The sequence below is a fragment of the Leucoraja erinacea genome, chromosome 30 (assembly GCF_028641065.1).
Source record: "Leucoraja erinacea ecotype New England chromosome 30, Leri_hhj_1, whole genome shotgun sequence".
Lineage (NCBI taxonomy): Eukaryota > Metazoa > Chordata > Chondrichthyes > Rajiformes > Rajidae > Leucoraja > Leucoraja erinaceus.
Window position 1 is genome coordinate 13,246,391 of NC_073406.1, and position 11,602 is coordinate 13,257,992.

General features: G+C 44.4%; 1 long non-coding RNA gene across 1 annotated transcript in view; it reads right to left on the reverse strand.

Annotated features, from left to right (window-relative positions):
• Positions 1-4,128, reverse strand: part of LOC129711653 (uncharacterized) — a 29,397-nt gene extending 25,269 nt beyond the window's left edge. Inside the window, exon 1 of the long non-coding RNA XR_008725885.1 lies at positions 3,422-4,128. This is a non-coding gene — a long non-coding RNA (uncharacterized LOC129711653). The remainder of the gene's footprint in view (positions 1-3,421) is intronic.
• Positions 4,129-11,602: the final 7,474 nt, after the last annotated feature.

Consider the following 11,602-nt stretch of genomic DNA (forward strand, 5'->3'; position numbering starts at 1 on the left):
GGAAGGAACCTTATCTCTTGGCGGGTGGAGTTAGAGTCACCTTGATTTAATGCGGAGACAAACCCTTTCAGCCCAACTCGTCTATATGAACAAAGTTGTCTAACCAAGATAGTTCTACTTGGCAACGCCTGGTCCATATCCCTCCAAATCTTTCCTATTTGTGTACCCGTCTAAATTATTTCAAACACTGTACATAGTACATAGAACAAGCACAGCCCAAGATCATCCAGGTTTGTCCAAACTTACCATCCAGCTACTCTCCTCTAAACCAGGCATCATTCCGGTAAACCTCCTCTGTAACCTTTCCAAAGCCTCCACATCCTTCCTGGAATGGGGCGACCTGAACTGCACACAATACTCCAAATGTGGCCTAACCAAAGTCCTATAAAGCTGCATTAGGACTTCCTGATTCTTATACGCAATGCCTGACCTACAAAAGCAAGCATACCATATCCCTTCTTTATCTACTTGTGTTGTCACTTTCAGGGCATTATAGACTTGGAGCCTAATGCCCCTGTCCCATTTAGGAAACCTGAACGGAAACCTCTGGAGACTTTGCGCCCCACCCAAGATTTCCGTGCGGTTCCCGGAGGTTTTTGTCAGTCTTCCTAATGGTCGAAAGTGGTTTCCGCTTCTTCTATATTCCGGCGATTATTTTTTTTAATTAAAAACCGGCCGCGACTAAAAATAGGTTGCCGTTTTAAAAATCGGTAATTTTTTAGTCGAAGCTGGTTGCGATGCTAGTTGAAGGTGGTTGCCGGAGGTTGCAGGTGGGGGAAGGTGTTACGACCTTCCACTACCTGCAACCTCCAGCAACCACCTGCAACCTCCGGCAACTACCTTCAACTAGCATCGCAACCGGCTTCGACTAAAACATTACCGATTTTTAAAGCGGCAACCTATTTTTAGTCGCGGCCGGTTTTGAATTTTTTGAAATAATCGCCGGAACATAGAAGAAGCGGAAACCACTTTCGACCATTAGGGAGACTGACAAAAACCTCCAGGAACTGCATGGAAACCTTGGGTGGGGAGCAAGTCTCCAGAGGTTTCCATTCAGGTTTCCTAAGTGGGACAGGGGCATTAGGTCCCTCTGTACATCAATGTTGTTAAGGGTCATGCCTTTCTCCCCACCTCTAACATTTCCTTGGACCACCTTTAGTGTCAAATCAATTTCACCTTAGTTTCTTTTTAAATCTTCTCCTCCCATCTAAATCTATTCCCTCTGGTTTTAGACTGTCCTACTCTTCATTTTATCTATGCTCCTCGTGATTTTATAAACCTCTGTAAGGTTATTCCTCAGCTTCCTAAGCTCCAGGGAACAAATACCCAGCCTATCCAGGCTCTTCTCATAACTCAAACCCTCCAGGCCCATTAACATCCTCGTGAATCTTTTCTGGCACCTGTTCCAGTTTAAAGACATTTTGAAGAAGGGTCTCGACCCGAAAAGGCGCCTATTCCTTCTCTCCATAGATGCTGCCTCGCCTGCTGAGTTTCCCCAGCATTTTTGTCTACCTTTTGATTCAGGAAAACTGGTTGAAGTATCTGGGGGATCCGAGGAAAAATAATTTGTCACCAAAAGACTATTGAGGGTTTAGGGCTCACTGAGGCCCTGGGGCAGAAATGTTCATCATATTTAACAGTAACCTCTGCATGCGCATGCAGAAACTGGAACTGCTAGAAAAAGGAAGTGCAGATGCTGGTTTACCAAGGAAAGACGCAAAATGCTGGAGTAACCGGGTGGGCCAGTTAGCATACATGGAGAACATAGATAGGAGACCCTCTTGTGGGTCGAGACGTTTTTGTACATGCAAATGCCCTTGGGCTTGCACATGCTATGCTGTAATCTTTGCCTGTGGAATAGTGGGACACCAGGTAGTGCTGCTGCCTCACGGGCCTAGATACCGGGTTCGATTCCGACCTCGGGGGCTATCAGTGTCGTGTTTGTATGTTTTCCCCTGTGAATGCAGGGGTGTTCCCTGAGACGCTCCAGTTTCTTCCCACATCCCAAACACATGCTGGGAGAGAGTTTAATTGTTTGCAAGTCAATACACGGGCCGTTTGAGAGTTGTGTAAATGGGCAAGTGAGGGAGAACAAGGAGATTGGAACTGATGGGATTACTCTGCAGGTTCAGCATAGACTCAGCCGGCAGAATGGCCTCATATCAACATCATATAAAACCACGAGAATATACACAGTATGAGAAACCTAAAAGGGAAGCTAGGATGAAGCTGTTTATTATCTCTTCCTCGGCTGACAAAGCCAAATGCCTCCTTTTGGCCTCAAATTTCCATAACATTTGCGCTTTTAGGCGAGCGTTGGCTAATTTCAAATACAGCAACAGTGAACAGTGAATGGGGATTATAGTTTGGGCTTTACGGAATGTGTGGACAAGAGGAATGTGCTGTGAATTTTCCCTTGTGTTTAACTTATGAATTCAATCCTCTTTGCTGTGGCTTTCTATTTGAATTGAAACCGAGCTATGCTAAATTATTCAGGAGATGAAATGGTCCCAGTTTGGGAAAAAAAGGATGATATCCTCTTAAAGCTGTCATCGTGTGTCAAAACGTTGAGTTTTGGGGATTTGCATTCCAAGTCAACGGCAATTCCTTCTAAACCTGTTGACTTTATTTCTACTGAGTATCAATTAGCTGCTATCACGATGAGGAAATCTTCCAGTCAGATGAATGTAAATAAATCCTTCTCACATCCACCTTCGGATTGATAAAAACATCACATAAATCTCACCAAGCTCTCTTTAATTAATTTGGCTGTCAGTAACCGTAGCTTTACACACAGCCCGTCTGTTGATGTGTGGAGTGTTCCAACATCTCAGTGGATTGTCACTGTGTCTTAACTACCAAACCCACACTCACAAAATAACACCAGTGGTTCGTTAAAATCTGATTGTAAAAGAAAATTTGCAAACTGCTACTTTAACGATTGCAAAATGTATCCAAATAAAGAAACGTTACCTGACGATGGGAGAATTTAGTGTGTCTGTTGTTGAACTAACTGTCAATGTAAAAATCATTATTATATCTTAAAACATTAAGACATTGCCAGGTGGCACAGCGATAGAGTTGCTGCCTTACAGCGCCAGAGGCCCAGGTTCGATCCTGACCAAGGGTGCTGTCTGTATAGAGTTTGTACGTTCTCCCCGTGACCGTGTAGGTTTTCTCCGAGATCGTCACGCACAGTTTCCTCCCACACTCCAAAGACGTACACGTTTTTAGGTTAAAACGGTTTGACCAAACTGTACTTATACTGTCGTCCAAACAGCCCACTGTAAACCAACTTTCGTATCATCCACCAACACCTTTATCATGTTCAAAATATTTTAATTCGTTTTTATATCAAAAATCACGTGACAACACGCATCTGGTCCCTCAGTTCATGACATCGTCACTGTTTCTGACTTACCTTGGAAGTGGGAAGTCAGATGGGGGAGTGGGAGATACAGTTTCGACCCACCTCATCAGCGCTTTTATAACTTCTGCTTTACAACATGCAGCTGTGCAAGTCGGGAAACAGCTGGGCGTGTGTTCTACTGAAGCACCAGGTCGGAGGTCAACGCCTTCTGCTCCAATGCGTACGCAATGAAGAATGACACCCAAAGTTCTCCGCCGCTTTCCTTAGTCAACCAGCCGCGTCACATTATGATTGGACCTGGTGGACCACCTTCAGATGGTCAACGGCGGAAAGGAGAAATTTGAGAAGCCTGAGGATTGACCACTCAACTGACCCTCACATGTTCCCTAGTTGCCCATCCCTGATGTTAATAATAACAAAACTAAAGTACTTGCACATTTGCGTTAGTTTGTGCTGTAAAATAATGGAAGGAAAAACAAAATGCTGGAACCATTCAGGATGTTTCAGGTCAAAGATGCTTCCCATTTTATTTTCCCAGGGAAAGCTCAGGGGAAAGGGCTCTCAATTGAATAGCTTTCTTTAAGGTTTGGCACAAGTGAGTGGGATGAGCAATCTGTTTCTGGACTATTATGTGTGTTGGCCCAGTGCTTCTGCAAACTTTATTAGACACAGGATTTTATTTTTAGCTGAGTTTAGAGTTTAGTTTAGAGATACAGCGGGGAAACAGACCCATCGGCCCACCGAGTCTGTGCCGACCAGCGATCCCATATACACCCATATACACTAGCGCTACCCTACACACACACTAGGGACAATTTATAATGTTAACAAAGCCAATTAACCAACAAACCCGTATGTCTTTGGAGAGTGGGAGGAAACCTGAACACCTGGAGAAAACCCACGTGGTCACGGGGAGAAGTTACAAACTCTGTACAGGCAGCACACGCGGTCAGGATAAAAATGGGATCTCTGGAGCTGTAAGGCAGCAACTCTACCGCTGTGCCATCCAATGGGGCGTATCTGGTGCTTTATGCTATTGTGATCTCACTGGATAACGTCACCTGCTGACTTGTTCATCAGTTTCATATCAGCGCACATCAAATCCACTACATGTGAATAGTCGTAAAGGAATCTCTTGCTGTTAATATCAAAGAGGCCGGAGTTGTCGGAATAGTGAAGATTATTAGAGATAGGAGCAGAATTAGACCATTCGGCCCATCAAGTCTACTCCGCCATTCAATCATGGCTGATCTATCTCTCCCTCCGAACCCCATTCTCCTGCCTTCTTCCCATAACTTCTGACACCCATAGTAATCAAGAATCTATCTATCTCTGCTTTAAAAATATCCGCTGACTTGGCCTCCGCAGCCTTCTGCGGCAAAGAATTCAACAGATTCACCACCCTCTGACTAAAGAAGTCCGAGCATAGAAGCGGCGAAGATAAATGCAAATGGTCACAATGTTTGGGAAACAGCCATGATGCTGCTTAAGGCAAGCGCTCCTTCGGGACACACTTGGAGATGGGCAATACTGTATTTGTTCTCTTCGCTCACCTCATCCAATCTTGTGGCTCTCAGCTTGCATCCAAGTCTGTTAAGTTATTACACAACTCTGCCTGTTCTGGGCTTCAGCTGGGCCAAGTATCTAGAATATTTGGCAGGTTACACAGTGAACACTTCATCCAAGCACAGTTGGATGATTTTAGAAAAGGCCGGGGCGGATATACAACAGTGTGCACAGTAAACAATATTTCACCACATTAATAATATTGCTGCATAAATCTACATACATCCTATATACTTTTCTCCAGAGATGCTGCCAGACCCCCTGAGTAGTAACTCCAGCTTTTTGTGTCTATCTTCGCTGTAAACTAGCATCTGTAGTTCCTTTATTTGCTACATTACATTTGACAAAAAACACTGGCCAATTCAAGTTATTAATATTGACAGAACAATAGAAATAATTTATCTCCGATGGTCATATATCATGAGATCATTCAGGAGTGACCTAAATTATTCTGTTTCACTGCGTTTATAATAGTAACCGATCGAATTGTGTATCACTGCCCAGAGTGCTAATGAAGAATAGATTGAGCTGCAAGTTATCAACATAAAAAGATTTTATCATGGATTTCCAAATGGCTGATTGACATGTATCACTTGCAACTTGCTAACTACATTGGATGAGTTATCCTTGTCACTGGAATAAAAGGTACCAATATAAGAAATACTGTAACTTGTCTGTTACAACTCCCAGTGCTGGTATTGTCTGAAACACTGGCTTCAAGGTGTCGTGTTGTATGAAATATCGTTACTTGGCTTCTGGTTCAGGAGGTTACCAGCATCAGGACCACCCCAGAGGCTTGAGCACGTAATCCAGGTGCAGCTCCAAGGAAGGTCGTGAACAAAGCCACTTTTAGAATTGCATCAGGGATGTGGCATCTTGCAACATTGGCACACAGGCACTATGCTGAAAAGTCTATGACCGAAAAAAGTCACCCATCCTTTTTCTCCAGAGATGCAGCCTGACCCTCTGAGTTACTCAAGCATTTCTCTGCGTCTTCTATTATATACTAGCATCTGCAGTTCTTCCTTTCTGTATTATCCGATCTGTTTGGATGGCAAGCAAAACCAAGCTTCTCATTATACCTCAGTACACTGACATTAGTAAACCTAGACCAATGCAAAGACAATTGAAATTAAACAAATAGCTTCTACACGGTTGGCATCACCTCAGGAGTATTTCCATTTCTCTGTAACTCTCACCTCAACACCTGCCTATCTTCGGTATATACCAACATTTGCAGTTCCTTTCTACACAGAGGCACCCATGTTTAGCACTGTCAGCAGATGCCATCTTTCAAATGAAGTCCATGTTGGCACTTCAAGAGGAATGTAAAAAAGCCCACAGCCACTTTAACAAAGGAGTCAACATTAATATCTGAACCAAGCCCACCAAGAAAATTGGCTGTATGACATTTGCGTCTTTAATGGGGTTATGCAGTACTCGATTCAGCTGTCAGTGTTTCCTTCCATTAGTTTAGTTTAGTTTAGTTTAGATACAGCGTGGAAACAGGCCCTTTGGCCCTCCAAGTCCGTGCCGACAAGCGATCCCCGCTCACTAACACTATCCTACATAAAGCAGGGACAATTTGCAATTTTTATTGAAGCTAATTAGCCTACAAACCTGTATGTCTTTGGAGTGTGGGAGGAAACCAGAGCTCTCGGGGAAAACCCACGCAGGTCACAGGGAGGATGTACATACTCCATACATACAGACAATGCATTTCGTTGTCTCTGTACTGTACACTGACAATGACAATTAAAATTGAATCTGAATCTGATCCATAGTCAGGATCGAACTTGGGTCTCTGGTGCTGTGAGGCAGCAACTCTATCACTGCGTCACCGTCCCGCTTACATATGCCCATTAATGCAGGGATTGCATTTCAAAAATACCACAGTGCAAGCAAATCAAGGTTTTAAAAGATTATATAAAGATGTCCTTTTTTAATATTTCCAATTATAGCGCCCAATAGGACTAAAGTCAGCTTTTGAGTGCACGTCATGGAGTTTGCCAGCTCCCATTGAAGAAACATCAATCTGTATATTGCCCTGTCGATTTGAAATGCTGAGTTCAATAAGAAGATGAGTCCAATTTGATGCCGTGCATTTTCGGGTCAGCTTCAGTTCACCTCTAACCAGGCAGGAAGTTGTGAATAAAATCACTCACAATGGCAATAGGTATCTTACATCCGGCAATTTACACACACAACCTAGTTCGGCTCTGTCAGCAAATGGAAAATCCATGACATGTTCCGAGGAGCTTAGCGGCACGAAGGGGAAGCGATCGACAAAGACTGGAGAAGATCAAAACAAAATAAGTGATTACCAGGGTCAAAGGTCAGGGATGGTTACTGTCAGAACTGAACTGGCAGGAATAACAATAATGTTGCAATTCACTTCCAGGCAGGAGGGAATATTTCCACGTAACCAATCTCTGGAAAATACGGAGTCTGGAATCCCTCCTCCCTCCGCCCCCCTTCTCCCTTCCCCCCCTCCACTTCTCCCCTACACCCCCCACTTTCTCCCCTCTCCATTCCCCTGTGCCTCACCGGGACTCCCAACGTTTTCTCCCCTCCCCCTCCTACATTCCTTCACAATTTGTCACGTTTCAATCTTTCTGTCTCACACCTTCTGCATTAATCTCTGGCCTTTGTTGCAACCGAACCACTGTCGATCAAAAAAAACCCCCTCACCCGTGTCAACCTGTTACCTGCCTCTCCACTCTCCCGAACATAGACACAAAAAGCTGGAGTTAAGGGCTTGTCCCACTTGGGCGTCATTTGCGCGTCATTTACGTGGCATCATTTATGCGTCACGAAGCACGACGTGCGTGTCGTGATGTGCAGGTGATGCTCACATGATACGCATTACGCGCGCATGGTGCGTGGTGACGTAGGCAGGGTCACGCGCAGCGCCCCAGGATTTTGGGATTCACAAAATCTTTGCGCGCCATCTGAGTGACACGCAAATGACGCCTAAGTGGGACAGGCCCTTAACTCAGCGGGACACGCCACATCCTTCTTCAGATTGAAAGTCATGGGAAAGAGGGAGTGCAGAGACGGTTCACCAGACTGATTCCTGGGATGTCAGGACTGTCTTATGAAGAAAGACTGGATAGACTTGGTTTATACTCTCTAGAATTTAGAAGACTGAGAGGGGATCTTATAGAAACTTACAAAATTCTTAAGGGGTTGGACAGGCTAGATGCAGGAAGATTGTTCCTGATGTTGGGGAAGTCCAGGACAAGGGGTCACAGCTTAAGGATAAGGGGGAAATCCTTTAAAACCGAGATGAGAAGAAGAACTTTTTTCACACAGAGAGTGGTGAATCTCTGGAACTCTCTGCCACAGAGGGTAGTTGAGGCCAGTTCATTGTTGCTATATTTAAGAGGGAGTTAGATGTGGCCCTTGTGGCTAAGGGGATCAGGGGGTATGGAGAGAAGGCAGGTACGGGATACTGAGTTGGATGATCAGCCATGATCATATTGAATGGCGGTGCAGGCTCGAAGGGCCGAATGGCCTACTCCTGCACCTAATTTCTATGTTTCTATGTTTCTATGAAAGGGAAATGAGAGATACAGACGATGATGTAGCGAGATAAAAGAACAATGAATAAAAGATTTCCAGCTTTCTCCACCCCCTCAATTAGTGTGAAGAAATGTCCCGACACAAAACATCACATATCCATGTTCTCCAGCGATGCTGCCTCACCTGCTTTGTGTCCTTCAGAGACTGGAATACTGGATAGGCAGGCCCTCGAACTGATAGAACGACACAATTCCATGTTCAATTTGCATAATAAACATGGATTGGGAATGAAGATTAACAGAACTGTCTCTAACAATTTCATTTATTTTTAACAGAGGGAGGAGAAATGATGAATCAGGAGAGAGAGGGAGAACAGGATGAAGGGACAGGAAGAGGGAGGAAGGGTCATTGTCATAGTCACACAGCATGGAAACAGGCCCATCGGCCCAACTTGACCACACTGACCAAGTCAAGTCAAGTCAAGTCAAGTCAAGTTTATTTGTCACATACACATACGAGATGTGCAGTGAAATGAAAGTGGCAATGCTCGTGGACTTTTGTTCAAAAGACAAACAACAAAACAACCAAACAAATTATAAACACAATCATAACACACATATTCTTTTACATAATAAATAATGGAAGGAAAAACGTTCTGTAGAGTTAGTCCCTGGTGAGATAGGCGTTTACAGTCCGAATTGCCTCTGGGAAGAAACTCCTCCTCAACCTCTCCATTCTCACCGCATGGCAACGGAGGCGTTTGCCTGACCGTAGCAGCTGGAACAGTCCGTTGCAGGGGTGGAAGGGGTCTCCCATGATTTTGTTTGCTCTGGAGTTGCACCTCCTGTTGTATAGTTCCTGCAGGGGGGGGAGTGAAGTTCCCATAGTGCGTTCGGCCGAACGCACTACTCTCTGCAGAGCCTTCTTGTCCTTGGCAGAGCAATTCCCAAACCAGATGGTAATGTTCCCAGACAAGATGCTTTCCACCGCCGCTGCGTAGAAGCACTGGAGGATCCTCGGAGACACTCTGAATTTCCTCAATTGCCTGAGGTGGTAAAGGCGCTGCCTTGCCTTACTCACGAGTGCTGAGGCGTGTGATGCCCATGTCATATCCTCAGAGATGTGGACTCCCAGATATTTGAAACAGTTCACCCTATCCACAGGATCCCCATTTATCCTCAATGGAGTGTACGTCCTCGGATGATGTGCCCTCCTAAAGTCCATGATTAGCTCCTTCGTTTTTTTGATGTTCAAGAGGAGGCTGTTATCCTGGCACCAGAGTGCTAGACCAGCCACCTCCTCCCGGTAGGCCTTCTCATCGTTGTCTGAGACCAACATGTCCCATCTGCACTTCCTTGAGTTTGGCCCATATCCCTCCAAACCAGTCCTATCCATGCACTTAAATGTTTCTTAAATGTAGAAATAGTACCTGACTTAACTACAGCAGCACATTCCATACAGCCACCACCCCTTGTACAAAAAGGTTACCCTTCAGGTTCCTTTTAAATCTTTCCCCCCTTACCTTAAACCTACATTATGTCCTCTGGTTCTCGATTCCCCTACTCTAGGCAAAATACTCTGTGCATTTACCCAATCTATTCTTCTCATGCTTTTGTACACCTCTATAAGATCACCACCTCATCCTCCAACTCTCTGAGGAATGAAGTCCAAGCCTGCTCAACTTCCCCCTGTACCTCAGGCCCTCGAGTCCTGGCAACATCCTCATAAATCTTCTCTGCACACTTTCTGACTTGACAACATATTTCCTATAAAAGGGTGGGTTCCAACACTTGGGTTGCAAATAACGGCAAGAAGATGTTTAACTTTACAAAAGGATTGGCAGGTGTGGTTCTTCATTGCTTAGGTTGATGGAGCTGATATTCTGCTGCCAAAGTGAAGAAATAGAGCACTGCTGTTTCCCATTCACTTCATAGAATTCCTCACAATAATGTCTCTGCATGGTTTCTACGTGTAGAATAAGTGGCTGTGCTATTAAACAGTCCTCCAACTACCAAATGTCAGCAGAATAATGGAAGCTGCTAGCTGAGGCTTGGAAGATTCCTTGTTATCTATCTCCCTTTTGAACAAAAGACTGCTTAAGTGATAAAGAAGCAAAATACCCTTTAAAAAAACAATCGAAAGAGTTTTCAAATGACAAGCATTCAAACCGTTTCATTTCATCAAACAGAGGTTTCAGTATCATTGTTGTGACAGCTACTTTTTGGATATTAATGATCTAAAAATTAGCTTTACTGAAAGTCCATCACCACTTCAAACAAAGTGACACACTGCACACACGGATTGGAATCCCGGGCACTAAAATAACCATGAATTGAATTTTTGAAGGGATGAGTGATGTTATGTGTAGGAAAGAACTGCCGATACACAAAAATGCTGGAGAAACTCAGCGGGTGCAGCAGCATCTATGGAGCGAAGGAACATTTCCTTCGCTCCATAGATGCTGCTGCACCCGCTGAGTTTCTCCAGCATTTTTGTGTACCTTCGAGTTTCCAGCATCTGCAGTTCCTTCTTAAACAAAGAACTGACGATGTTGGTTCAAATCGAAGGTAGACACAAAATGCTGGAGTAACTCAGCGGGACAGGCAGCATCTCTGGAGAGAAAAATGGGCAATGTTTCGGGGTGAGACCCTTCTTCAGACTGATGTCAGGGGAGGGGGCGGGACAAAGATGTTATCTTTAACATGACATCAATCAATCAATCAATCAACCTTTATTGTCATCTTGCAAAGCAACAGTTGTACAGTGCAAAATGAGAAGACGTTTCCCCAGGGAATACCGGAGCATTGCACATAAAACTAAAACATTTCACACAAAAAATAAAAACAATAAAAACAATCCAGTGTTTAAGAGGGAACTGCAGATGCTGGAAAATCAAAGGTACACAAAAATGCTGGAGAAACTCTGCGGGTGCAGCAGCATCTATGGAGCGAAGGAAATAGGCAACGTTTCGGCCCAAAACCCTTCTTCAGACTGATGAGAGGTGGGGGCGGGCAGAAGAAAGGAAAAAGGAGGAGGAGGAGCCCGAGGGCTGAGGGAAACAATCCAGTCCCCGATAAAACAGTACGAATAGTTAAAAAGTGCAGGTAAAAACAGCAACATTAAAATACAAGTAAACACAGT